A 23,917-nucleotide genomic window follows, 5' to 3' on the forward strand; every position below is an offset into this window, starting at 1 on the left:
ACTGTGCTCAGTGCAGGGAAACCTGTGGTGGAGCTCCAATCCTTTGGAAATAACAGCTTTCAGAGCACAGGGGGGCCACGGCCACGTGTCTGAAAGCCCCATGAGGGCTGGAGTCTCAACAACACAACTGACTCTGGTCCTCAGCTCCACACCCTCCAAGTCTGAAGACATTTATTAGGACATTAGATTAAAGATCTACCACAGTGGACTGACCTCAGAGTCTCCAGTCTACAGTCTGGACTCTCCACAAGATCACGCAGCTCCTTCACATCTGGATCCTGCAGGAGGTTTCCTCTCAGGTCCAGTTCTCTGAGATGGGAGGGGTTGGACTTCAGAGCTGAGGCCAGAGAAGAACAGCTGATCTTTGACAACCAACAGCATATCAGCCTGAAAAAGAACAAATCATGGAGATCAGATGACTGATAATCAGTCAGAAATGTCCTGATCCAGAACTTCTCCATCTTCTCAAACTCATCACCCACTTTAACATCTCAAATGTTGCTGGTCCACATCAGACTTTGTTCCAATACAAAGACAGAGACCAAGAGCAAGACTTTAAAGATCCAGTCCTGATCCAAGACTAAGGTCTCCCTTGGTCCTGGTTTCTGTCTGGAGATCAAACATGTGAAACCAACTCTTTGGTTCCTGGAAGACTTTTGATGATTAATATATTGAACAAGTAAATTCAAGTTTTGGAAAAGACTGACAACTATTATTATTATTAGAAACAACTGGAAACATGAAACAACAGCGATTTTTAATAAAAGTGAATATATTCAAGTTAAATGTGAATATACAGTAAATTCTGGATTAAACAAATCTACAACAACTACTCAACAGACCTCAGAGTCTGCAGTCTACAATCTGGACTCTCCAGAAAACCACACAGATCCTTCAGTCCTGAATCCTGCAGGTCGTTCCAACTCAGGTCCAGTTCTCTGAGATGGGAGGGGTTGGACTTCAGAGCTGAGACCAGAGAAGAAAAGCTGATCTTTGACAATCTGCAGCTTCTCAACCTGAGTAAAGAATAAAAGATGTGACTTTAGGAGACAAAGTTCCTGCTTAAAAGCGTTCAATGTTTCATCATCTGTTCAGAGCTGAAGGTTTAGAAAGTAGAAGTTTAGAAAATGAAAGTCAAACAGCTGAACCAACAGGAAGCAGCTTCACAACAGTCAAATACAAACAGTGACAAGATTTAATGAGAAAATTAAACAACACTGTAAAGAACCTGAACTGACTCAAACTGTCAACATTGTGATTTTAACACATCAGAAATAACCAAACAGCAGAGTCAGCCAAACTTTATTTCTATATCTGATTCTGCCACATATGAACTCCTGTATAACAATCCGAGCTCTGGCAGGTAAGTCCACTCTAAAACCAGTCAAACAGTCTACAAACAAGCTTCAGACGTTCTAGACAAAAAACCAAACTCATCATTAATGATATATTTGAAGAAACATGAACAGTCGAATGTGGAAATCATATTTTGATGTTGTATTTTGATGCAAAACTCATTTGCATCAAAATACAAGTTCCCCATGAAATCCCACCATTGGCACATTTACATGGTCTGGCACAGCATCATCCTGCTGGATCTGACAATCTGTTTGATATTCAAACTAAATTGGTGTTATGGCTGAAATTTCCCAAACTGAACCAATAGAGCCATGTTACACGTGGATGATTCTATTCTATTGCAGAAGAAAGAAAAAAATTTCACATTATGCTGAACATTATCCCAAAATGGTGCTGGAAGTGGAGACTAATGGAGAACCAAGACAAAACACAAGTGGTGAATTTTAGGCCAAGTTGAATGTTGTTAATCTTGGGACAGTACTGCTGTCCTACACTGATCAGTATAAATGTCTTGGCCTGACGTTGGACCAACACATGACATTTAACCCAGCTGTCAGTGTTTTAGCTCAGTCAATACATAAATAAATAAAACCACAGACTAAATCTACATGTTAACATACAAATATTCATTAATATATGATGTCCCCTTTCAAAAATACAAGATTGATGCTTGCAATTAAAATGTAACTTTTCAAATTAACAGAAATCTGTTGTCCAAAGTTACTTTCAAACCATTTCAGTTTAAATGTTGAAAACCTGAAGAGGATTTTCCATCATAAATATAAATCTGTCTGCAGGTCAGAGTCACCACAACTGTAACATCATATTAATCTGAGAGCAGAAATAAAACATGAGTCTGACCTCAGAGTCTCCAGTCTACAGTGAGGACTCTTCAGAAAACCACACAGATCCTTCAGTCCTGAATCCTTCAGGTCGTTCAGACTCAGGTCCAGTTCTCTGAGATGGGAGGGGTTGGACTTCAGAGCTGAGACCAGAGAAGAACAGCTGATCTCTGACAAACTGCAGCCCTCCAACCTGAGTAAAGAATAAAAAATGAAGATCAAATCATTAGTAATCAATCAGGAATATCTTCAATGATCTTTGTGTTATTGTGGGTCATCATCATGTCTCTGCACACATCATCCAAACAACAGCACAACACTCAAACTACAGCAGGTCCAGTCAGTGAACTGACCTCAGAGTCTCCAGTCTACAGTTTGGACTCTCCATTCCAGCACACACCAGCTTCAGTCCTGAATCCTCTATGTGGTTCTGACTCAGGTCCAGGTCTCTCAGATGGGAGGGGTTGGACTTTAGAGCTGAGGCCACAATGTCACACTCAGTCTTTGAGAGTCCACAACCAACAAGTCTGTGATGACACATATTACACAATATTTCACTGACACAGGACACTACATATTCATCTGGAGGGTTTGAGGACTAAAGACGCCAAGACTTCCATTTCTGTCTCACACTGTCAGAGTTTCAATCCTTTTATGAAGAGACAAAATGTGGTCAGTTGATCTTCCATCAGGTCCTCAGTCTGTCAGGGACCTGATCCAGGTTTCTATCCTCCATGGGGACCATGAGGCCATGTTGACCTGAAAACATTTGACTGCCTATTGATTTGATTTTCTCTTGGGTTGAACAGTGAACAGTCACTGATACCTGCTGATGTCATCAGTCTTTAGGATTTCCATTAGAAACACAACTAAGTGAATATTTATCTCTGGCAGCAAAAAAAAAAAAAAAAAAAAAAAAAAAAAAAAAACAGTTGATAGTGAAACACCATCTGAATCAGATTTGATTTAAAAACATCTTCACTAACCTTCAGAAGGATGGATGAGAATGAGAGTGGACTCACCGAGCCTTCCTGCAGTTCCTCACAGCTGGGATCAGTCTCCGCTGTCCCTCCTTTGATGTGTTGTACTTCTTCAGGTCAAACTCATCCAGAACTTCCTCTGACATCTGTAGCATGTAGGCCAGACCTGAGCAGTGGATCAGGGAGAGTTCCTTCTCTGATCTGGTCTCTGACTTCAGGAACTCCTGGATCTCCTGATGAACTAAGTGATCGTTCATCTCCATCAGACAGTGGAAGATGTTGATGCTTCTGTCAGGAGAGATTTTCATCCAGCTCATCTTCTTCAGGTCGTTGATGGCTCTCTGGATGGTCTCTGGTTTGGTTTCTGTCTGACCCAGCAGACATCCTAAGAGTCTCTGGTTGGACTGCAGAGAGAGACCATGAAGGAAGCGGACAAACAGGTCCAGGTGACCATTTTTACTTTCAAAGGATTTCTCCAGGACTGCCATCAGAAAGTCCTCCAGGGCTGAATCTTGCTGTTTCTTTCCCAGAAAGTCCTTCAGGACCTCCTTGTTCCTGTTGGTGTGACAGTGGAACATGTAGACTGCAGCCAGAAACTCCTGAACACTCAGATGAACAAAGCAGTAGACCGTTTTCTGGAAGATCACTCTCTCTGCTTTGAAGATCTCAGTACAGAGTCCTGAGTACACCGAGGCCTCTGCGACATCAAGACCACACTGCTCCAGGTCTTCTTGGTAGAACATGATGTTCCCTTTCTCCAGATGTTCAAACGCCAGCCTCCCCAGCTTCAGAAGAACTTCCCTGTCAGCCTCCATCAGCTCCTGTGGACTTGTCTCATGTCCCTCATGGTACTTGATCCTCTTCCTCCTGGTCTGGACCAGCAGGAAGTGTGAGTACAGGTCAGTCATGGTCTGGGGCAGCTCTGCTTGCTGGTCTGTAGTCAACATGTGCTCCAGAACTGTAGCGATGATCCAGCAGAAAACTGGGACTTGACACATGATGTGAAGGCTCTTGGACTTCTTGATGTGTGAGATGATCCTGTTGGACAGCTCTTCATCCCTGGACCTCCTCCTGAAGTACTCCTCCTGCTGGGCGTCAGTGAAGCCTCGGACTTCTGTTAGCCTGTCAACACATGAAGGAGGGATCTGACTGGCTGCTGCAGGTCTGGAAGTGATCCAGACCAGAGCCGAGGGAAGCAGATTCCCCTGGATGAGGTTTGTCAGCAGCAGGTGGACCGATGACTCCTGTGTGACATCAGACACGACCTCCCTGATGGTGAAGTCCAGTGAAAGTCTGCTTTCATCCAGGCCGTCCAGGATGAACAGAACTTTACAGGCAGCCAGCTGCTCTGCTGTGACCTTCTGTAATGTTGGATGGAAAACATGAAGCAGCCTGAGAAGACTGTACTGCTGATCTCTGATCAGGTTCAGCTCCCTGAATGAAAGCAGAACCAGCAGACTGACATCCTGGTTCTCCAAGCCCTCTGCCCAGTCCAGACTGAACTTCTGCACAGAGAAAGTTTTTCCAACTCCAGCGACGCCGTTGGTCAGAACCAGTCTGATGGGACGCTGCTGGTCAGGTGAGACTTTAAAGATGTGGTGACATTTGATTGGAGCATCATGGAGGCTCTTCTTCTTAGAAGTTGTCTCCAGCTGCCTCACCTCATGTTGGGTATTAACCTCTTCACTCTGTCCCTCTGTGATGTAGAGCTCAGTGTAAATCCTGTTGAGGAGGGTTCCACTTCCTGTTCCTGTTCCTTCAGTCACATGTTGACATCTGGACCTCAGACTGATCTTATGTTGATCTAAAACCTCCTGTAGAACACGATCTGCTGACAGAGAAGAGACAACGTCACACTGAAGACAGAGAGTCTGAGGATCTGATGAAAAAGTCAGAAGTTCAGTCTCACTCTGCTCAGGGCTGGTCTTTAGACCTGGTCTGGTTCTGGATCTTTGTCCACACTGGGGACAGGAGGAGTCTCCTGAAGAAGCAGACTGGTCCCAGTGTGAGGTGCAGCACTGTCTGCAGACCCAGTGTCCACAGCTGGTAGAGACTGGATCCTTCAGGACGTCCTGACACTGAGCACAGTGGGACGGCTGCTCCTCTTCAGAGACATGTCTTTTCCCCTTCCTGTCTCTGTGAAAACATAAACAACATTCTTTATAACTGACATGATCTGACTAACAACATATTTTGGAAAAAAAAAAAAAAAACCCATCAGTAGTTTCTGGTGATAAAACCGAGAATTTCCATCTCAGTGTCTTCCTGTATCTGCCCAAATGCTTCAGGATCATGAATATTAATCAATGAACAGATTTTTAATTCTCATCTCCGCAGTCTCTTACTTTGTCTCTGAGGGTCCAGGTTCATTACTGAAGTGTGGAGGTAAATCTTTGGACCAGTCAGACTTCAGAGACAGACAGATTGATCCTGGAGACTCTGGTCTGGCCTCCTCTTCCTCATTACAGTCCATCATCTTCAGGACAGAGTCAGTCTGAGAGGGAAACACTTTCTGACTGACAGAAGACAAAGAAACAGGACAAACTGTTTGTTCCAAAGCTACACACCCAAAAACACACAAATCCAAACACACAGTCCATCTTCTGGACGAAGTCAGTCTAAGAGGGAAACTGACAGAAGACCAGAATCTCTGTCACACACCAACACACACAGAAAAATAAAGTCCCGGTCAGGTTTGTTGGTTTCATTATAGGTTTCATGTGTATTATCCAGCTCATCATCACATTGAGTCAAACTGTTGAGGGGGAGAACAGGAAGTACCTCACTTCACTGTGTCCCCTCATTTTGTCTCGTTGTTTTTTGGGGGAACAGAGCTTCAATCAGACTCTTCCTCCTCCACAGTGGACAGAACATGCAACTGAGAGATGGGCAACATTTCTAATACATCTATTTTAAATACAAAACACTATTTTGTAATTAGTATTTTATGATGATTAAAAAAAATTAGAAATAAAAAAAAAATAATCTGCAAAGGAATTTAGTTGAAAAGTCCAAAACAAATAATAAAAATTTGCTCCACATGCTGGTTGAGTTCCCGACTAAAACAAACTAACAAAATAGCAGCAAAAAAAAAAAAGTAAGTGACAGTGAGAGTGAATGATGATGGAGCAGTGATCTGAGTGCTGAGCTCTGACAGATGGACAGTTAGAGATCCTCATCTCACCTCTGAGCTTTGGTCTGACTCTCATGTTCCCCACACAGAGTGGTTTTAGAGGGAGGGGCTCCCTCCTCTCTGTCCTCACACTGATTCATAGCTGAGCCTCTACCTGCTGGAAAAGTTACACAATCATCAACAAAAACAATGTCACTCTGAGCTCAACCGACAGATGGAGTAATCAGAAATATAGTTCTCTTTATTATTTCAAAATTTTCTTTACCATTTATGTACATTGGTTTATTATCATGAGTCTGAGGACAATAGCATGTGAAAATGAGGAAATGAATACCACAAATAAAAGTCCAGGGGCTCCAGTCACTTAACTATTTGTTCTTTTTGTTTTTGCTACATCAACATTAAACTGACATCACTTCCCTCTTTACTGTCTTCAGTTTCGAAAACTGCACTTCCCTGTTTTTGTGGTTTCACTGTAAAAAAAAAAAAAAAAAAAAAAAATCAGCAGAACTGAGACAATGTTTTCAGGAGACACAGACCTTGATTATTAAATGGAATAAATCGGTGTCTTCGTGGATGAAGGTGATAAAGAATAAAAATTATTTCCCTGAAAAATGACTCGGTTTGTCTTTGATCTGAAACCATGTGTGAACATTTCACATTAAATCAATCACAGTGTGGATAAAAACCATCAAACTGCTTTTGTTGGACAAAACTGGTCACATAAAACTGCTGCCTTTATTTCTTTCTTTCTGTTTGTATTGGAGGAAAAATTAACCAGGAAACTAAGTCAAACAGAGTTCAGAGGCTTCTCAGCTGGTCGACCAGGTCTGAGGAAACTTTCAACAATAAACTTGGTTACAACCAATCTGCTGCCAAAAAATCATTAAATTAAAGATAAAAGTGATCCTGTTCAGACATTTATAGATTCTCACCTGTTGAACTCCCTTCAGGTCCATTTACACACAGAAATTTGTGTAATCAGGAAACGTGTCGCTGCTTGTTCTTTCTCATCAGTCTTGTCCCGTGTTTGATGTGAGGAAAAGTCACTTCCTCAACACTGAACCAGTTTTCTTCCTCAAAATAGGAATCAGTCATGTGATGAACTTCTACACTCTGTCCAATAAATAGAGAAAACTGAGTTCTTGGTCATCTTCAAACAGGCAGTTTGGATCAGAGATCATTGTTTTCTTCCTTTCTAGAGAATCACACTGAAAATCTGATGGAGCTCAACTTCACATTTAACCATTTGTTCAAATCTACATCAAGATAAATAGGCAAATACCTTTTCTTTGCTATATTTAAGACTGAGGAGGAAGCAGAATAACAAGTCCAGGTCCTCCGCTGGTCTTCTGTTGTCTCACTGGATGCTGTCTGTTTATCTTTGTCTCTCAGAATCTGACTCACCTGTATTGGACAGCATTTGAAAAGGAAAAGGGACACAGACACTCCATGGACATGATCGAGTGTTTAAGTGTAACACTTGTACAATGATGACAACTTTCACCCAGGTACCAGTGATTATATTGTACAATAACCACTGTAAAACAGAATATAAAGACAGTCTTGGATGAGTATCATCTTTCTGTGCTGCTATTCTGACCATCTTGTGCTTTACAACTGAGCTTTCTTCCTGCTACAACAAGACTACAGTGCCAAATAATACAATAACCAATAATGAAATCATTACTGTCCTACAGTTTACAAATAATGCAAATATGACAGTTCTGCAGTTAAACAAACAATGTACTGATTACTGTTCTACAGTTAAACAAATACATAACACACAACCGAACATGTGCAGTCTACCACAATAACTAATTCCATGTTTTCTGCTGCTTCTATAATTTGTTCACTCTTATGTCTGCAATTGAGCACTGTATTTATTTGTGTAACTCGTTTAAACTAACCATTTGTTGCATTAACGAGTTTACACAGCATTTGTGTCCCTGATAAACTGTTCCTATTACTCGTTTAACAAAGTGATTCTCAACCGGGGGTCCGCCGACCTGGTCTGTGGTGTGATTGCAAGGGGTCCATGAAAAGGGGTCTATTAAAAAAGATCCTATGACATTTATGTTATGTTATGTTTTTGTTCTTGAAGAGTGCATCAAAAATCTGTTTTATGACATTCATATTTATGAAAGCTACTTATTACAATATCTGGAAGCTCAAGTTCAGGTGATGCTGCATAAATGTTTTCTTACATATTTCTGGAAATTGCATACTTTGTAACCTTATGCCTAGAAGCTGCATAAGTATGATTTTTTTTTTTTTGTTCTGGAAGTTGCTATAGAAAGCTCATATTTGCCTAAAAGAGTGAATAAATGCCAAAATGCAATTTAAAATGCAGTTTCTCTCTGTTTCTATCAAATTGGGTCCTCAGGGTCTATCTAAAACATGCAGGGGGTCCAGGACCCCAGAAAGGTTGAGAACCACTGGTTTAACATATCAGCTACTGAACATAGTATTTAGCTGCAAAGTGTATTTAACTGTTTATAGTGGCTGCTTCCTGTTTACAGAACTCTGAACTTATTATTTATTCACATGATAACGATAAAAGTACAAAGTAAGGGAACTAGCATTACCCGCTACAGCGGGCACGACATGCTGTATTAGCAGCTGAGGCTAGCAGTAGTTAGCTGCCTTATTTACGGACGTTAACTACATTGTAAACACACACCACAACTTAAGAAATAAACTTAATATAACTGTATGAGGCGCTTTTGCACTTTGCTCACCTGTAGAACAGAAACAGAGACGGTCTTGGGTGAGTTTCGGCCTTCTGTGCTGCTTCCTGCTACAACAGGACTCCAGCGGCCGTCCGCCTCATTACAAAGCCGAGACTGACACCTTCTGACGCAAATGGGTGCTGATCTACAGTTACCTCAGGTGAAGGTGAGTGTTTTATCAGGGACACAGAGCGTTTTAAACTATATTAATGGGAAAAAATAATGCTGGGGGGGGGCAAATTAATTGCAAGAACTAATTAGAAATAATTCTGGACATAATCTGAACGAATAAAACGTCCAGGGTGCCGCACTGTTCTTACACACTGGATATTCCTTCACTGTCCCATCATGAGATTTGACTTTGGCTGGAAAATGTCAGGAGTTTTTCAGCAGCAATGATTTACAGGAAAACACGGAGAATGTCATTTATCACTTTCTCCAGTAATGTGTAGTTTTCACTGTGCTGCTCCTGAATCAGTGATGCTGTTGAATGTGTGTCGTCCCGCCCGGATGAAAGTAACACAATCAAATTGTGAACTGGAATTGGTTACATTTTTGTATTTTTTTTTTTCAAACATTGGACAATTTCCTCGCTAATTCACAGTTACAAATCTATAATGCACTTTAATAATTTTATTTGCTTCAAAAATGTCAAAAGTATAAGCTTCAATGTGGATCATCTTGGTTTTATGTGATTATAATTTTGCAAATATTTTGCACATAAACCAGGGTTAGGGTTCGGAACCAGCCTTCTTTGTGTTGTTCTCTTTATACTCTTGTCTGTCATGACAATACAGAATCGTTGTGTTTTGATAAGCTGTTAACTCGCAGAGTGCGGCTGCATTACTCTGGTCCAGACAGGGACTTCCAACATTTACACCAGGTTTTCTCCTAAACCATAAAACTGAGTTAAAAACTAAATTGCCTATAATATCATTATAAATATGACACGGGAAATGATAATCACAATGTTTAAACCGACAAATTTACTTTTAGGTCTCGGCAATAATTTAGTGGAAGTGTGACGTAGTCACCAGCTTTTCTCTGGTCTGGGGAGTATTGCTTGCTGAAAGTGGTGACGTCATTTAATGCGTCTGCATTCTTCCGATTCTGAGTAAATCGCCGTGTTACATTTGTCCTGTGTTACTTTGTACCGGCTCTCCCCAACGTGTTACTGCCATGTTAAAGCTGAAATAAGTTCATTGACGCTTTAAAATCATCGCGGTGCTGATGATAATCCCGTTAGCCGGTCTATGACGTTTTCCATTGTATGTTAGCATTAAGCTAATATTGGGTTAAAGTACTTTTAATGCTATTTTAAATATATGAGTGTTCAGTGATTTGTGGTTTTATTCTGTGGATGACAAAGTTCCTCTTTCATTTTATTATTCTCACTTTCGGTCTAAAAAAGCCGAGTCCAGTCGAGGAGAGCCGAATCTTCAGAGAATCCGTGCAGACAGGGGGGTTATTTTGATGGACACACCATGAGGCCAATCACATGAGAGGACAAACTGATGTTTTCACAATAATATTCAGCTGGTAAATTGACATAGATATGAAGTTTTACAGGTGACCAAGAAGAGACGTTTTCTTTGCTCTACAACGTAACTTTGTGAAAATAACATGTCTGTGGTTGTTCTCTGATCCCTCCTTCGTTTCTTCATGTCTTCTGTTTGTGTCTCTCTCTCGGAGTGATGTTGTTACTGAAGCCGACTCTGACCCCTCACTGAGCGGGTCGGTGCGGAGAAACACTCCGTTACCTCCGACAGCTGAGCGGTATCGCTTCTCGGCCTTTTGGCTAAGATCAAGTGTAGTATCTGTTCTTATCAGTTTAATATCTGATACGTCCCCTACCCGGGGACCATATATTAAATAGATTTTTGGAACAGGGAGATGGAATAGGGGCTTGCTCCGTCCACTCCACGCATCGACCTGGTATTGCAGTATCTCTAGGAACGGTGCACTCCCTCTGTGTGTTCAATACAAGTCCTGTTCAGCTCAACATCACCTTAAACACATGATGTTGTCTTCATGTGTGTAACGCTGAGTGTACAGAGTGTTCATGTTCAGTTTATGGTTTTAGAATCAGTGATACATGTAGAAACATCAGTTTAATGTTGCTGATTTCATCAGGTTATATTCTGCTGACCAGACTGAATCAATAAAGTTTTGTTTCAACATGTCATTGTTTAAAGTGGTTCAGTGGTAGAATTCTCGCCTGCCACGCGGGAGGCCTGTGTTCGATTCCTGGCCAATGCAAAGTAACTCTTTACCAACATCCAGATGTTAGAAACACAGTGCTGCTTGGAAAATACCCTGATAGACTCCAACACACTGTGACTTTGTGAAACAACCAGTGGAGCCCCCTGGTGGTCAGTAGAAGTGCAGCCCCTCTGAGCTGGTGGCAGACCAAGGCTTCAGTCTGCACACATCTTCCACATGTGATGGCACACACACTGTGTATTGTGGCAACATCCGTCCCCTCAGAGAGAATCTGCTCTTTAACCCTCCTGTCGTTTTCACCCCCCGCCCCTTACTTTAGTGTTCCTGCTCTGTTTTATCTGCTCATAAATTAACACAAAAAACATTAATCACCACCAAGTTTTTATTTAACACTCTTTAGCTGTTAAAAATGTCTCAGAGTGGTTAACATGAGTAACTGCAGTGAAAATACAAATAGGCACTGAAAATGTATTCCAAAATGAACATGTGATGTAAAAAAGAAATAGAATCCTCGAGAGAAAACTCCTCAACATGAAGTTGTGTGTGTGTGTTTGTGTGTATGTGAATTCATGCACATGAGTGGCATTTGACACTCACGTCAGAGTGGGCCGTACAAACATAGACGTCACATTTGCAGCATCTCAGGCTTGTTTTGTTGTCTCTTTTCAGACCCAGGTAGGTTTGGAGGTCTACCAGGTCCAATTCTCTCCAGATGTCCCCAAACACACGCTTCCCCTCCAGGTTTGTCATCTCCAGTATAATTCCCTCAATGAACTCTGGGAAAAAGATTTGGAAGCTGCGCTTCCTCACAACAAGAAGGTGCCCTGTCCTTTGAGGAGGAAACTATTCAGGCTAGAAAATGCGGAGCCATGGGAGCTTTGCTGTGCGTGGCTGAGTGGTTAAGGCGATGGACTTGAAATCCATTGGGGTTGCCCCGCGCAGGTTTGAATCCTGCCAACAACGGTTAAAACATACTTTTGACTAAAATATGCTTACCGCTATACCACCATTGCATGTGGCTGGATCAACCCAATGTTGCACCAATGGCCACCATCACTTCGAGTTACCGATGTGGGATAGATCCTCAGGACAGTGTTGCGCTTTGCTTTACCTTGTTGTCTCTCTGCTAGCCTTTGATGGAAGTTCAGTCCACAAAAATGGTTGTATGAACATTAGAATGCTCCCTGGTGGTCTATTGACTGGGATTTGGTGCTTGTGAAGTTCAGTCCTTAAAAATTATTGTAGTGGCATTAGCACACTCCCTGGTGGTGTAGTGGCTAGGATTCTGTGCTCTCACTGCTGCAGCCTGGGTTTGATTTTCGGTCAGGGTAAAATGGCTTTAGTTCATGAGAAATACAGGTCATTGACAAAACTCCCTAGCTAAAGCTGATAAAGCTGCTAAAGCTACCAGACCATGCAGGGGATGTAGCTCAGTGGGAGAGCGTGTGTTTTGCATGTATGAGGTCCCGGGGTCAATCTGCAGCACTGCTAATGAAGCACAGGAAGTACTTATCTTGTCTAATACTCTGATCTCTCAGTTATCCAGTCAGCATAGTCATCCTACCAAAAATTAAATTAATTACCAAAAATTAGCGGTCACATCATGTGAAAAATGCTTCAATCTTCCATGAGAAAATGGGGTCTTTGACAGCCTTTTGGACATCTGGGTTTCAGATGCAGAAACCCAGGACCGAACCAGGGACCTGTAGAGCTTCAGTCTAACACTCTCCCAACTGAGCTTTCCCCGAGACAACTACAGACAACTACAGATGTACAGCTGTGGTGAGGACGGGTTACAGGTCTGTAGCTGGAGGACTTTGGCACCATCGGCCTGAGATCTACAGGATTTCAGGATTTCTGGAAGGAAAACAAACATAAAAACACAAAGTTAAATTGCAGACACACATTTAAGCTGCAATGGCCGGGAATTGAACCCAGGTCAACTGCCTGGAAGGCAGTTATGCTGACCACTATACCACCATGCAGGTGCAGGGGAGATAGCTCAAATGCTAGAGTGCTTGCTTAGCATGTGAGAGGCAGTGGGATCGATGCCCACATTCTCCACAAGACTTTAGCACTTTGTTGGAGATACAACAAGTGAAGTGCGAACAAACTAGCAGACAATTGGTCACCTCAAGATAAAAATATATAATCACGCTGTGCACGTGCAAATGAAGATCATTATATGCATCATAATCATGGACCAGTAAAGATGGTGACAGATAGAACATCATGTTATGTCAGCACCACAAAAGTAGTTTGTACCAAGATGTACAGAGGATCTGAAAATATTGCAAAGTAAGTGGCTGACCATCATGACTCCTACCAAAGTTTGTGTCCTGTGAAAATCAGTCAATCAACAATATCCCTTCTCCTCAGCACAGCATGAGCCACAAAACTACCATTGCTCTTGCTTCAAAAAAGTGGGAGGAGTCTTTCATCCCTTTGATGTCATTAGAACCTTTGTGACATCACAGAATCAGCATCTCCTTTGATGGTTACTGAAGGAACATTTGTGGCATATTTTTTTTTTAATTATTTACACACAGCACTGCTAAAGAAACTTTGGTAAGAGTCACGATGGTCAGCCACGTACGTTGGGGGAATTTTCAGATCCAAAATACATCCCTGTACATCAGAGTGGTGCTGCTACGGAGTGTTGCATCAGTGGCCACCATCACTTCAAGTAACCCAAATGGGAAAGATCCTTATTGACAGCATTGTTGCGCTTTGCTACATCTGAACTAAAGATACAAATAAAATAATCTAAATTGGCTTTTATTTTGAAATGCTTGTATGGTGCGACTGCTCTTGTTCTTTCTGCAGCTGAAAGCGTCAAGGAGTTGAAAAACAGCATAATGATAAAAATAAACAGTTTCTATAAAACTGTTCTCCATAATCGGCTACGCCGTCAAAGTCGGAAAATTAAAAAATTGCCTAATTTCTATATTATTACATCTGTTTGTAATCACAACCCTCTCCTCTTGCTCTGCCTCTCGACCTCCCCCTCCCTCTCCACAGCCCCTGAAAGTACCTGCGTTTCCTCCCTCTAACAGGCGTACAGCCCTGTCTATGGCATTCAAACACTGTGTGTGAAACAACCGGTGGAGAAGGTGAATCAACCTGAGAGAAATGAGGAGAGACGGGGGGCTCAGTCGCAGAGTCATTTTCAAAGATCAATTCGTTTATTATGGAACGAGTCATCATACGCCAATTCATAGAACCTGTCGAGAAGTCTATCCAGGTGTCTGTACGGTATCCTTCTGCAGTTTGGCGAAGGCGATCTAATTCTTCTTCTTGTTGACCTATAGGAGGACCTCCGTCTCCGAAATGAGGGGGATCTTGCTCTCCTGAATTGGGACCTGCTTTTTCTGGAGCGCGAATTCCTCCTCCTCCTCCTCCTCCTCCTCCTCTTCTCCTTTCTATAGTCTGAAAAAATAAAATAAAATTATTTCCCACGGAGCTATACACGGTTGAAACAGCTTCGCTGTGTTTCACTGTTCATGCAGGTACACAGTTTGAAGTACAGGCTGATGTGTTAAAAAAAATAAAATAAATAATAATAAATACATTAATAAACTTACATTTTCTTCTGCTAGCAGCAGAGGAAGAAGAAGAAGAGCGGGTCGAAGACTCCTTGGCTCTTTTCCTGGATTTTCCTCGAGCTTCCTCCATTCTTGAGACCTCCGGGTCCTGGAATAGCTATTTATCCCCACGCTGTTGCGGTTCTTAAAATGTCAAAAGTTGGCACACCCTGTGGTGTTAATGTATGAGGAAAAAGGAGAACAAAATAAATAGTCAAATCACAAGATCAGAGCTCCGTTGATGCTATTTATGGGCATAAATAGAACTTCTCAAATAAATGTCCTTTAACTCAAAAGAGAAACCATTAATATTTGTACACATCTGAAAGCAGCCAATCAGCATCCAGAAAAGTTCTCCTGTCCAGTCAAACAGTGAAACAACACAATGTGATCACAGTGATCCTGTTCACACATTTACAGATTCTCACCTGCTGAACTCACTTCAGGGAGACTTTCTGACACTTTCCAGCTTCATGTGAAGAGAAGAAGCTGCTTGTTCTCCCTCATCAGTCCTGGTGTCTGTTTGAGCTGAGGAAAAGTTACACCCTCATAACTTCAGAGTCCAAAGTATGAAACATTAAAACCGCTCCAACCTGTTTTTGGTTTGTTGTTGTACTGCTGCTGGTAGTCAGCGAGGTGTTACGGGTCACTAAAATAGGACCCCGATGGAGAAACAGATCCGGTAAAACCGAGTCCAACAGAAATAGTCCGGTAGGGATACAAAAGTCCAACAAAAAGAGGAAACACAGACTGAGCTCGACTTTATGAAAAACTAACAAAGTAACAACAGAGAGAGAAAACAAAAGGCGAGATTGAACAAACAGGGAACCAAGAGAGAGGCTGACTGAGAGACACCGGAGAACCTGAATGGAAAAACAGAAGACATGTTTATTATAAATAAAAAAATAAAAAAATAAAGCCCGAAGGAAAACGGTGAACGAGAGACGCGGTACCAATAAGAACAGACAGGATACTCCGGCACTGAAGAGAAGTCCGAGGAGGGAATCTATGTGGGCTGATTGGCGGGAAATGCAGGACAGGTGTGCCTCATTAGGAGAGAGAGGACACGCCCACTGGGACAGAACACAGGGGGGAGGGGCCAGGGGACACGTGACTTTAGCAACAAGGAAGCAGCTGACATACACAACCTTTATCATTCAGCCTGTTTCAGTCCACAGCTGTACTCTGCTGTTTTTGTTGGTTTACCTCTTCCACAAAACTTCAGGCTGCTCCAAAGGGAGACATGAAGACTGTGCAGAGAGACTGCTGTGTCCTTTTAATGGGACTTCAGTAGAGGAAGTTAGATGATCCAGTCAGACGCAAATCTATCAAACACAAATCACACGAGTACAAGCTCATAGCTCATTTGCAAACAAATGCTTTTTAAACATTCAGTGCCTCCATTTTAAAGCATTAAACTCAAAGTCAGATCATTTTTGATAAAGAAATGAAGAAAGGAATACTTCAAAATACAAACTTTTTTTTTTATTTTTTCACTTTGTAAAACAATTCGTGAAACGGTGAAATGAACATATTGAAGTTAATTGAAGTTAATTGAGCTTTATCAGTCAGACTGTATCATAATGATCCTAAAATTTCCACTTGCTTGTTAAGGATAATTATATTGATAATAGTTTTTTATTTTTCCATTATTTGCAGCACACAGTAAAAACAAATGTTAAACATTCATATATAATATATATATTAATATATAAAATATGGTCTTATATTATTCCAAGGTATATTCCAAGGTACTGTGTGAACAGAAGAGAATAAAGATGCAGATCATAAACAGTGTTCTACATTGCTCTGTGTGAGATTTGCATTTACAGACCTTTTTTAACATTGCTGAAGTTAGATGAGGATCCAGTCAGGTGCTGATCTATCAAACACAAATCACCTGAGTACAAGCTCGCTGTTCATTTGTAAAAAAGTTTCCTTTTAAACATCCAGTGCCTGCATTTTAAAGCATTAATCTCAAAGTCAGGTCACCCTTCGAGAAAGGAATACTTCAAAATACAAATGTTTTTGGGGGGTTTATGTTTTCACTTTGTAAAAAAATAGTCAAGCCTCCTTTTTAACAGTGCAGCAAACAGCCAGCAAATCAATAAACAGCTAATGCAGTCTGATTGAAACTGTAATTGTAACTGTACAGAGAGATGTGTCAATGAAGAATGTTGAATCAAAAAGAGAAAAGATTGTCATGTTTAACATGGATGTGTGTTAATCATCATGTGTTGATTCAAACAGCCTCTGAAAAAAGGGAGAGTGGCTAAAATAGGATTTATTCCAGAGCTTTGCACTTCTGTGCTGTACATCATACCGGCCTGCCCGGTGTGTGGCTGGTTCAGCCCGTGTTCGGGGAGCTCCTGACAGGTCTGAGGTCTCAGTCTTTCAGGCCTCGTTGGCGCAGTAGGCAGCGCGTCAGTCTCATAATCTGAAGGTCGTGAGTTCGAGCCTCACAAGGGGCACAGTTTTAGTTAATGATGAGGAGTTAGTAGAACCTGGAACACTGGAACACAAGTATGAAGAATCACATAACAGGTGTTATCTCACTTTTCCAGTTTAAAGACACAACAGCAGCTTCTCTGTCAGAGTTGTGAAGTTCTGTCTCCTCAGTATCTACAGATCTGTTCATTTCTCTCCACCTCAGAGGACCGGAAGTCCGCAGATCAGCTGTGTGACCGTGAATCAACAGGAGACATTTTACAGCAAGTCAACGTCCTATTTTCTACGTTTGTACTGACACTTCACAAAACAGTGATTTTTACATAGGAATTGGTTTGCGTAGTGATCCACACAGAGGAAGGCAGAGAGCATCCTAAAATACTCGGACCATCCACTTCATACCATCATAGTGGATCAGAGAAACCACAGCGGTGGACTGTTCATCTATTTACCATGTAGGACGGAAAGATCCAGAAAATTATTCATTCTCACTTTACAGCTCCTGAACTGTTAGAAGATTAGACACCAAACAGCTGTTTGTGATTCTGATCATCTTCGTTAGAGCATTATTGTGTAATTTAGTGTGTGTGCAGTTTGGGACACATTCATAAAACAGGGCAGAACCAGCAGATGGAGCTGTTTGGATGTTTCTATCATATGATGATGAAATCTAAAGGCTCTCTGATCATCACATTGAGAAGTTCATCTGGTTTGTGATATTTCTTCATATGATAGTGAGGTAAAATGTGTTCAGTGGGATGTGTGTGTATCCAGCAGGACTGACAGCTTCATGTGGGATTCTCACAGAGATGATTCAAACCTGATCACAGTGATCAGTATGGATATACAGTATGTTTGCTGTCAGTGGAGGAAACTCTCAGACAGGACTAATAGTCATGTTTGGGATGTTCCTGGATTTGAGTTGAATGAGTGTAAATTCTCTCTGATTTTAACACACGTTCACACATCCACCTCTATTCAGACATGGAGTTTACATATTGTTTGGAATTCTAATGTGAATGTCACAGACAGCATTTTTTGTCAACACTTGTTCTGATTATTAATGTTAAAACCCAGAAAGCAGCATATTTGATTGATTGTTGTACCAACCTGAAGGTGATCAGTGTTTATAGCTCATAACCTGATCACAGATCAATAATCAGCCATTGGAAGACGCTCTGAAACTTTCTTCTGCAGTCAGAACTCATCCACCTTCAGACTGGACATCTTCTGACTGTAGAACTGGAGCTTTTTATGCATCTCACTGCAGCACAATAAAGTCAAATCAAACTAAACAGAAGCTGAAAACCTGCTCCCTGCTCTTCCTCCACCAATGCTCTGCTCCACTTCTTGTGGGCCTTCCTCTCCATATTTAGCTTCCTGCCAGCAACTCAGGACTGAAGGAAATATTTTAGACATCAAATGAAAAATAACATGAAACCAAGTTTCCCGGTTGGGGAGCTACAGAGGATGTTGGAGAGTCTCTGTAATCTGCACAACATTAAAATATGACAGTGTTATAGTTGGCTTTGTTTAAAGACAGCATGTATCCTTACTCTGTACTTTTCCACTGAACCTAAGTTTCTGTTTTTCACCTGTCCACTGAGCTCCTGTTACACAGTGTGTGTCCTTGAAGGTCCAGAATTATGAGATAACATTTATAGAACTGGTCTACAGACCAGGAGGAGGATGAAACTGTTCTATCTATTCAGCTACAGTCGGTCTGTTACAGTAGATACACACCCACAACAACACTCACACACATTGTTTAACACATTCTAAGAACAAGTCATGGACAGTGGTTGGCCTGTCCATCACCCTGGTAACTGGCCAGTTATATTCAGTTTACGCCAAGTTTGTGGGTTCAAGCCCCATACTGGCTACATGCAACCTCTCAAAACTTGATTTCTTCTCTCTCTCCTCTCCGTCTGTATGAAACCCCATAGACACTCTGACTTCATTTTCCAACCAGTGGAGCCGCCCCCTGGTGGTTATTAGATAGACTGCAGGTGGAAGAGAGAGAAAGTGGATGTGGTGGTTAAAAATTACACAAAACTCCAGAGGACACTGCAAACTGACCATAACGAGCAGAGAGGCGCAGTGGAAGCGTGCTGGGCCCATAACCCAGAGGTCGATGGATCGAAACCATCCTCTGCTATTTATACACACTACATGAGATTTTCATCAGCACTGATTAACAGGAAAACATTGAGAACTCTGTCTGTCATATCTATAATGTTGATCGTTGTAACCTACAGCTGATGAAAACCCAGAAGTCCTTTTTTTCTACAACATCTGACTGAAGGAACTGCTGGGAGACATGAAGACTGTGCAGTTAAGTGACTGGTCAGAGAGTGCTGTGTCCTGTGAACAGTCAGTTGCTCCTGACTCAGTGATGCTGTTGGATGCTTATAGGGCCGCCGTTCTTAAAGTGTGGGCTCCACCCCACTGGTGGGGAATAGAGACATGACAGGTGGGGCTTTGTTAATGCCTTTCTTTATGGACAACAAAGATCAGAAATTCAAAACAAAACACCCCCACACACAAAAAAAATCATCAGTAACACTTAACACAGAACTGGTCCTTTTCTTTCAGCTCACTTTTAAGTTTTACTTTAATTTTACATTTTCTTGCAAAAACAAAAAAAAACACAGAGCACACATTCACCATATAAGAAGTGGAGACGGTTTGGCTCCATCAATGACATCCCTCGACACTGGAACCTCGAGCCAGCGCCTTTGATAAAGATCAGCTAACAGTCCTGTGGTTCCATGGTGTAATGGTTAGCACTCTGGACTTTGAATCCAGTGATCTGAGTTCAAGTCTCGGTGGAACCTCTGTCTTCTGATTTAGTGGGATAGTGACTACATATAACAGTAACTCCACTCCATCCAAAACAGTGATCCAACCCTGAGCAGAGAGGAGGCTTCATGAAACAGTTTCTCTTTTCACCTGCTGCAGCAGCTCAGAGCCTCTGTGGTTCAGGAAAAACGACAGACTAAAGAAAGACATTTCAGGTGCATGTGATTACACTGAAATAATATAATTTGATTTATTTCATTTTATTCCATTCAGAAAGTAAAAATAATATATTTTATGACATCATTACACACAGTGACACATTTCAAGTGTTTATTTCTTTTAATATTGATCATTGTGACCTACAGCTGATAAAAACCCAAAAGTAGTTTATTTCAACAACATTTGACTTCACCCACAAGGAACTGCTGGGATTTAAACACAGGCTGCTTTAACAAAGTTTGTCTCCTGTGAAAAGCAGTCAATCACTAATTTCCCCTCTCTGCAGCACAGCATGAGCCATTTGTCCTATTACGGGCAGTAATTTTGCACAAAGGCGACACAACACTATCTCAAAGTAAATTTGTGCTGTACAAAGGACAACAACATGAAGTTGTATGTGTGTGTGTGCATGTGAATTCATGCACATGAGTGGCAAATGAATTATTTTGAACTCTGTCGAAATAGCTTTGAAACCTGTTGATGTTGTTAAAGCGGCCTTTTCTCAAAGCTTAGCTTGCATGCTAGCATTGCAGGGGAATTAGCTCAAGTGGTAGAGCGCTCGCTTAGCATGTGAGAGGTAGTGGGATCGATGCCCACATTCTCCACAAGACTTTAGCTCTTTGGAAATACAGCAACAAGTGAACTAAACACAGCAAGTCTTTGGTTTTTTTGTATGGATTCATGGCAGAGGTTACAAAATGAAGGAGGTCAAGGAGGTCAGTGGATCAGCAACAACCACAAAATTACTGTTTCTCTTGTCCAGAGATTGCAATGATAATTTTGTGGTTCATGGTGTTGATGCAGAGACAGAACTAAAAATTCCCAAAAAATACAGACTGTTTATTTTTATCATTATGCTGCGTTTCAACTCCTTGATGCTTTAAGCTGCAGAAAGAAAAAGAGCAGTCGCACCATACAAGCATTTCGAAATAAAAGCCAATTTAGATTATTTTATTTGTATCTTTAGTTCAGATGTAGCAAAGCGCAACAATGCTGTCAATAAGGATCTTTCCCATTTGGGTTACTTGAAGTGATGGTGGCCACTGATGCAACACTCCGTAGCAGCACCACTCTGATGTACAGGGATGTATTTTGGATCTGAAAATACCCCCAACGTACGTGGCTGACCATCGTGACTCTTACCAAAGTTTCTTTAGCATAAAAAAACAAATTGTCACATTAATGTCCTGAATGTGCTGTGTGTAAATAATGAAAAAAAAAAAAAAAAAAACGCCACAAATGTTCCATCAGTAACCATCAAAGGAGATGCTGATTCTGTGATGTCACAAAGGTTCGAATGACATCAAAGGGATCAAAGACTCCTCCCACTTTTTTGTCCTGACCTCCACAGACCACATGGCTCGTTGGTCTAGGGGTATGATTCTCGCTTAGGGTGCGAGAGGTCCCGGGTTCAAATCCCGGACGAGCCCATGCGTTGCCTTTCAGTCAGTAGGGCTGCTAACCGTTACACTATGGAGCTGTGTGAGGTTTGCTTTCTGGCAGTTTTGTGGCTCATGCTGTGCTGAGGAGAAGGAATATTGGTGGTTGACTGCTTTTCACAGGAGACAAACTTTGGTAGGAGTCATGATGGTCAGCCACTTACTTTGCAATATTTTCACATCCTCTGTACATCTTGGTACTTCTTTGTACTACTTTTGTGGTGCTGACATAACATGATGTTCTATCTGTCACCATCTTTACTGGTCCATGATTATGATGCATATAATGATCTTCATTTGCACGTGCACAGCGTGATTATATATATTTTTATCTTGGCAGGTGACCAATTGTCTGCTAGTTCACGATGTCCTTAAAGGCAGATATTTAGGATAATTCTAGCAGGAATAGCAAGTTGCAACAGGAAAAGTTCCAGTCAGACCTCTCGCACCCGAAGCGAGAATCATACCCCTAGACCAACGAGCCATTGACAGCAGGACATTTATGGCATTTAAAATGTAGTCAAACGTTTTCTGAGCATTGATCATACACTACAACATTTAGTATCCTTCCTAACCTATTCTCGCTTCTTGGAGATATTAAATATCTGTCCCGGTGGCCTAATGGAACTAACTGCTTATAAATGTCTCACTGGATCAAAAGCTTTGAGCTACGATAGGCTATGTAATTATTTAAGATTGAACATCTTACATTACTGACATCTGACATCTGACATTACTGTTTGATAAATTTGGTGACAACTGCACTTTGGGTCCATTTGGAGAACATGGGGGGCTGAGTGACTTCATCACCAGAAATTAAAATGTCTAACACCGATAAAACCGTAGCAGCACAAATAAGAATTTTTGCAGCGCAAACAAACGGTACCATTTCGCGTCCATTCGGAGTGGACGCTCACCATTTTGCATGCAATGGTGGTATAGTGGTGAGCATAGCTGCCTTCCAAGCAGTTGACCCAGGTTCGATTCCCGGCCATTGCAGTTTAACTGTGTGTCTACAATTTAACTTGAGATCCTGTAGATCTCATGCCAAAGGTGTCCAACTGGTCTACAAACCAGGAGGAGGATGAAACCGTTCTATCTATTCAGCGACAGTCATTCTGTTACAGTAGATACATACTCACACACATTGTTTAACATATTCTAAGAACAAGTCATGGACAGTGGTTGGCCTGTCCATCACCCTGGTTACTGGCCAGTTATATTCAGTTTACGCCAAGTTGGTGGGTTCAAGCCCCATACTGGCCACATGCAGCCTCTCAAAACTTGATTTCTTCTCTCTCTCCTCTCTGTCTGTATGAAACCCCATAGACTTCAATACACTCTGACTTCATTTTCCAACCAGTGGAGCCCCCCCTGGTGGTTATTAGATAGACTGCAGGTGGAAGAGAGAGAAAGTGGATGTGGTGGTTAGAAATTACACAAAACTCCAGAGGACACTGCAAACTGAATGTAACGAGCAGAGTGGCGCAGCGGAAGCGTGCTGGGCCCATAACCCAGAGGTCGATGGATCGAAACCATCCTCTGCTATTTATACACACTACATGAGATTTTCATCAGCACTGATTAACAGGAAAACATTGAGAACTCTGTCTGTCATATCTATAATGTTGATCGTTGTAACCTACAGCTGATGAAAACCCAGAAGTCCTTTTTTTCTACAACATCTGACTGAAGGAACTGCTGGGAGACATGAAGACTGTGCAGTTAAGTGACTGGTCAGAGAGTGCTGTGTCCTGTGAACAGTCAGTTGCTCCTGACTCAGTGATGCTGTTGGATGCTTATAGGGCCGCCGTTCTTAAAGTGTGGGCTCCACCCCACTGGTGGGGAATAGAGACATGACAGGTGGGGCTTTGTTAATGCCTTTCTTTATGGACAACAAAGATCAGAAATTCAAAACAAAACACCCCCACACACAAAAAAAATCATCAGTAACACTTAACACAGAACTGGTCCTTTTCTTTCAGCTCACTTTTAAGTTTTACTTTAATTTTACATTTTCTTGCAAAAGAAAAAAAAACACAGAGCACACATTCACCATATAAGAAGTGGAGACGGTTTGGCTCCATCAATGACATCCCTCGACACTGGAACCTCGAGCCAGCACCTTTGATAAAGATCAACTAACAGCCCTGTGG

General features: G+C 41.7%; 1 long non-coding RNA gene and 9 other non-coding genes across 10 annotated transcripts in view; 9 read left to right on the forward strand and 1 right to left on the reverse strand.

Moving 5' to 3' along the window:
- The first annotated feature begins 10,824 nt into the window (after positions 1-10,824).
- Positions 10,825-11,015, forward strand: LOC115057862 (U2 spliceosomal RNA). The gene has a single exon (XR_003841971.1). It is a non-coding gene; the product is annotated as a U2 spliceosomal RNA (small nuclear RNA).
- A 1,134-nt stretch (positions 11,016-12,149) lies between these two features.
- trnas-uga (transfer RNA serine (anticodon UGA)) lies at positions 12,150-12,232 on the forward strand. The gene has a single exon. It is a non-coding gene; the product is annotated as a tRNA-Ser (tRNA).
- A 1,887-nt stretch (positions 12,233-14,119) lies between these two features.
- LOC115056143 (uncharacterized) lies at positions 14,120-15,341 on the reverse strand. The gene is made up of 3 exons (XR_003841771.1): positions 15,282-15,341; positions 14,854-15,023; positions 14,120-14,698 (listed from the first exon to the last, which is right to left on the reverse strand). It is a non-coding gene; the product is annotated as an uncharacterized LOC115056143 (long non-coding RNA).
- Positions 15,342-17,251: 1,910 nt separating this feature from the next.
- trnam-cau (transfer RNA methionine (anticodon CAU)) lies at positions 17,252-17,324 on the forward strand. The gene has a single exon. It is a non-coding gene; the product is annotated as a tRNA-Met (tRNA).
- Positions 17,325-20,066: 2,742 nt separating this feature from the next.
- trnaq-uug (transfer RNA glutamine (anticodon UUG)) lies at positions 20,067-20,138 on the forward strand. The gene has a single exon. It is a non-coding gene; the product is annotated as a tRNA-Gln (tRNA).
- Positions 20,139-20,854: 716 nt separating this feature from the next.
- Positions 20,855-20,927, forward strand: trnaa-agc (transfer RNA alanine (anticodon AGC)). The gene has a single exon. It is a non-coding gene; the product is annotated as a tRNA-Ala (tRNA).
- A 753-nt stretch (positions 20,928-21,680) lies between these two features.
- trnap-agg (transfer RNA proline (anticodon AGG)) lies at positions 21,681-21,752 on the forward strand. The gene has a single exon. It is a non-coding gene; the product is annotated as a tRNA-Pro (tRNA).
- Positions 21,753-22,688: 936 nt separating this feature from the next.
- Positions 22,689-22,760, forward strand: trnag-ucc (transfer RNA glycine (anticodon UCC)). Its single transcript has one exon. It is a non-coding gene; the product is annotated as a tRNA-Gly (tRNA).
- Positions 22,761-23,237: 477 nt separating this feature from the next.
- Positions 23,238-23,309, forward strand: trnam-cau (transfer RNA methionine (anticodon CAU)). The gene has a single exon. It is a non-coding gene; the product is annotated as a tRNA-Met (tRNA).
- A 606-nt stretch (positions 23,310-23,915) lies between these two features.
- trnaq-uug (transfer RNA glutamine (anticodon UUG)) overlaps positions 23,916-23,917 on the forward strand; it is a 72-nt gene continuing 70 nt past the window's right edge. The window contains exon 1 of the tRNA in view: positions 23,916-23,917. This exon is cut by the window's right edge and continues 70 nt beyond it. This is a non-coding gene — a tRNA (tRNA-Gln).

The sequence above is a fragment of the Echeneis naucrates genome, chromosome 2, assembly GCF_900963305.1.
Source record: "Echeneis naucrates chromosome 2, fEcheNa1.1, whole genome shotgun sequence".
NCBI lineage: Eukaryota > Metazoa > Chordata > Actinopteri > Carangiformes > Echeneidae > Echeneis > Echeneis naucrates.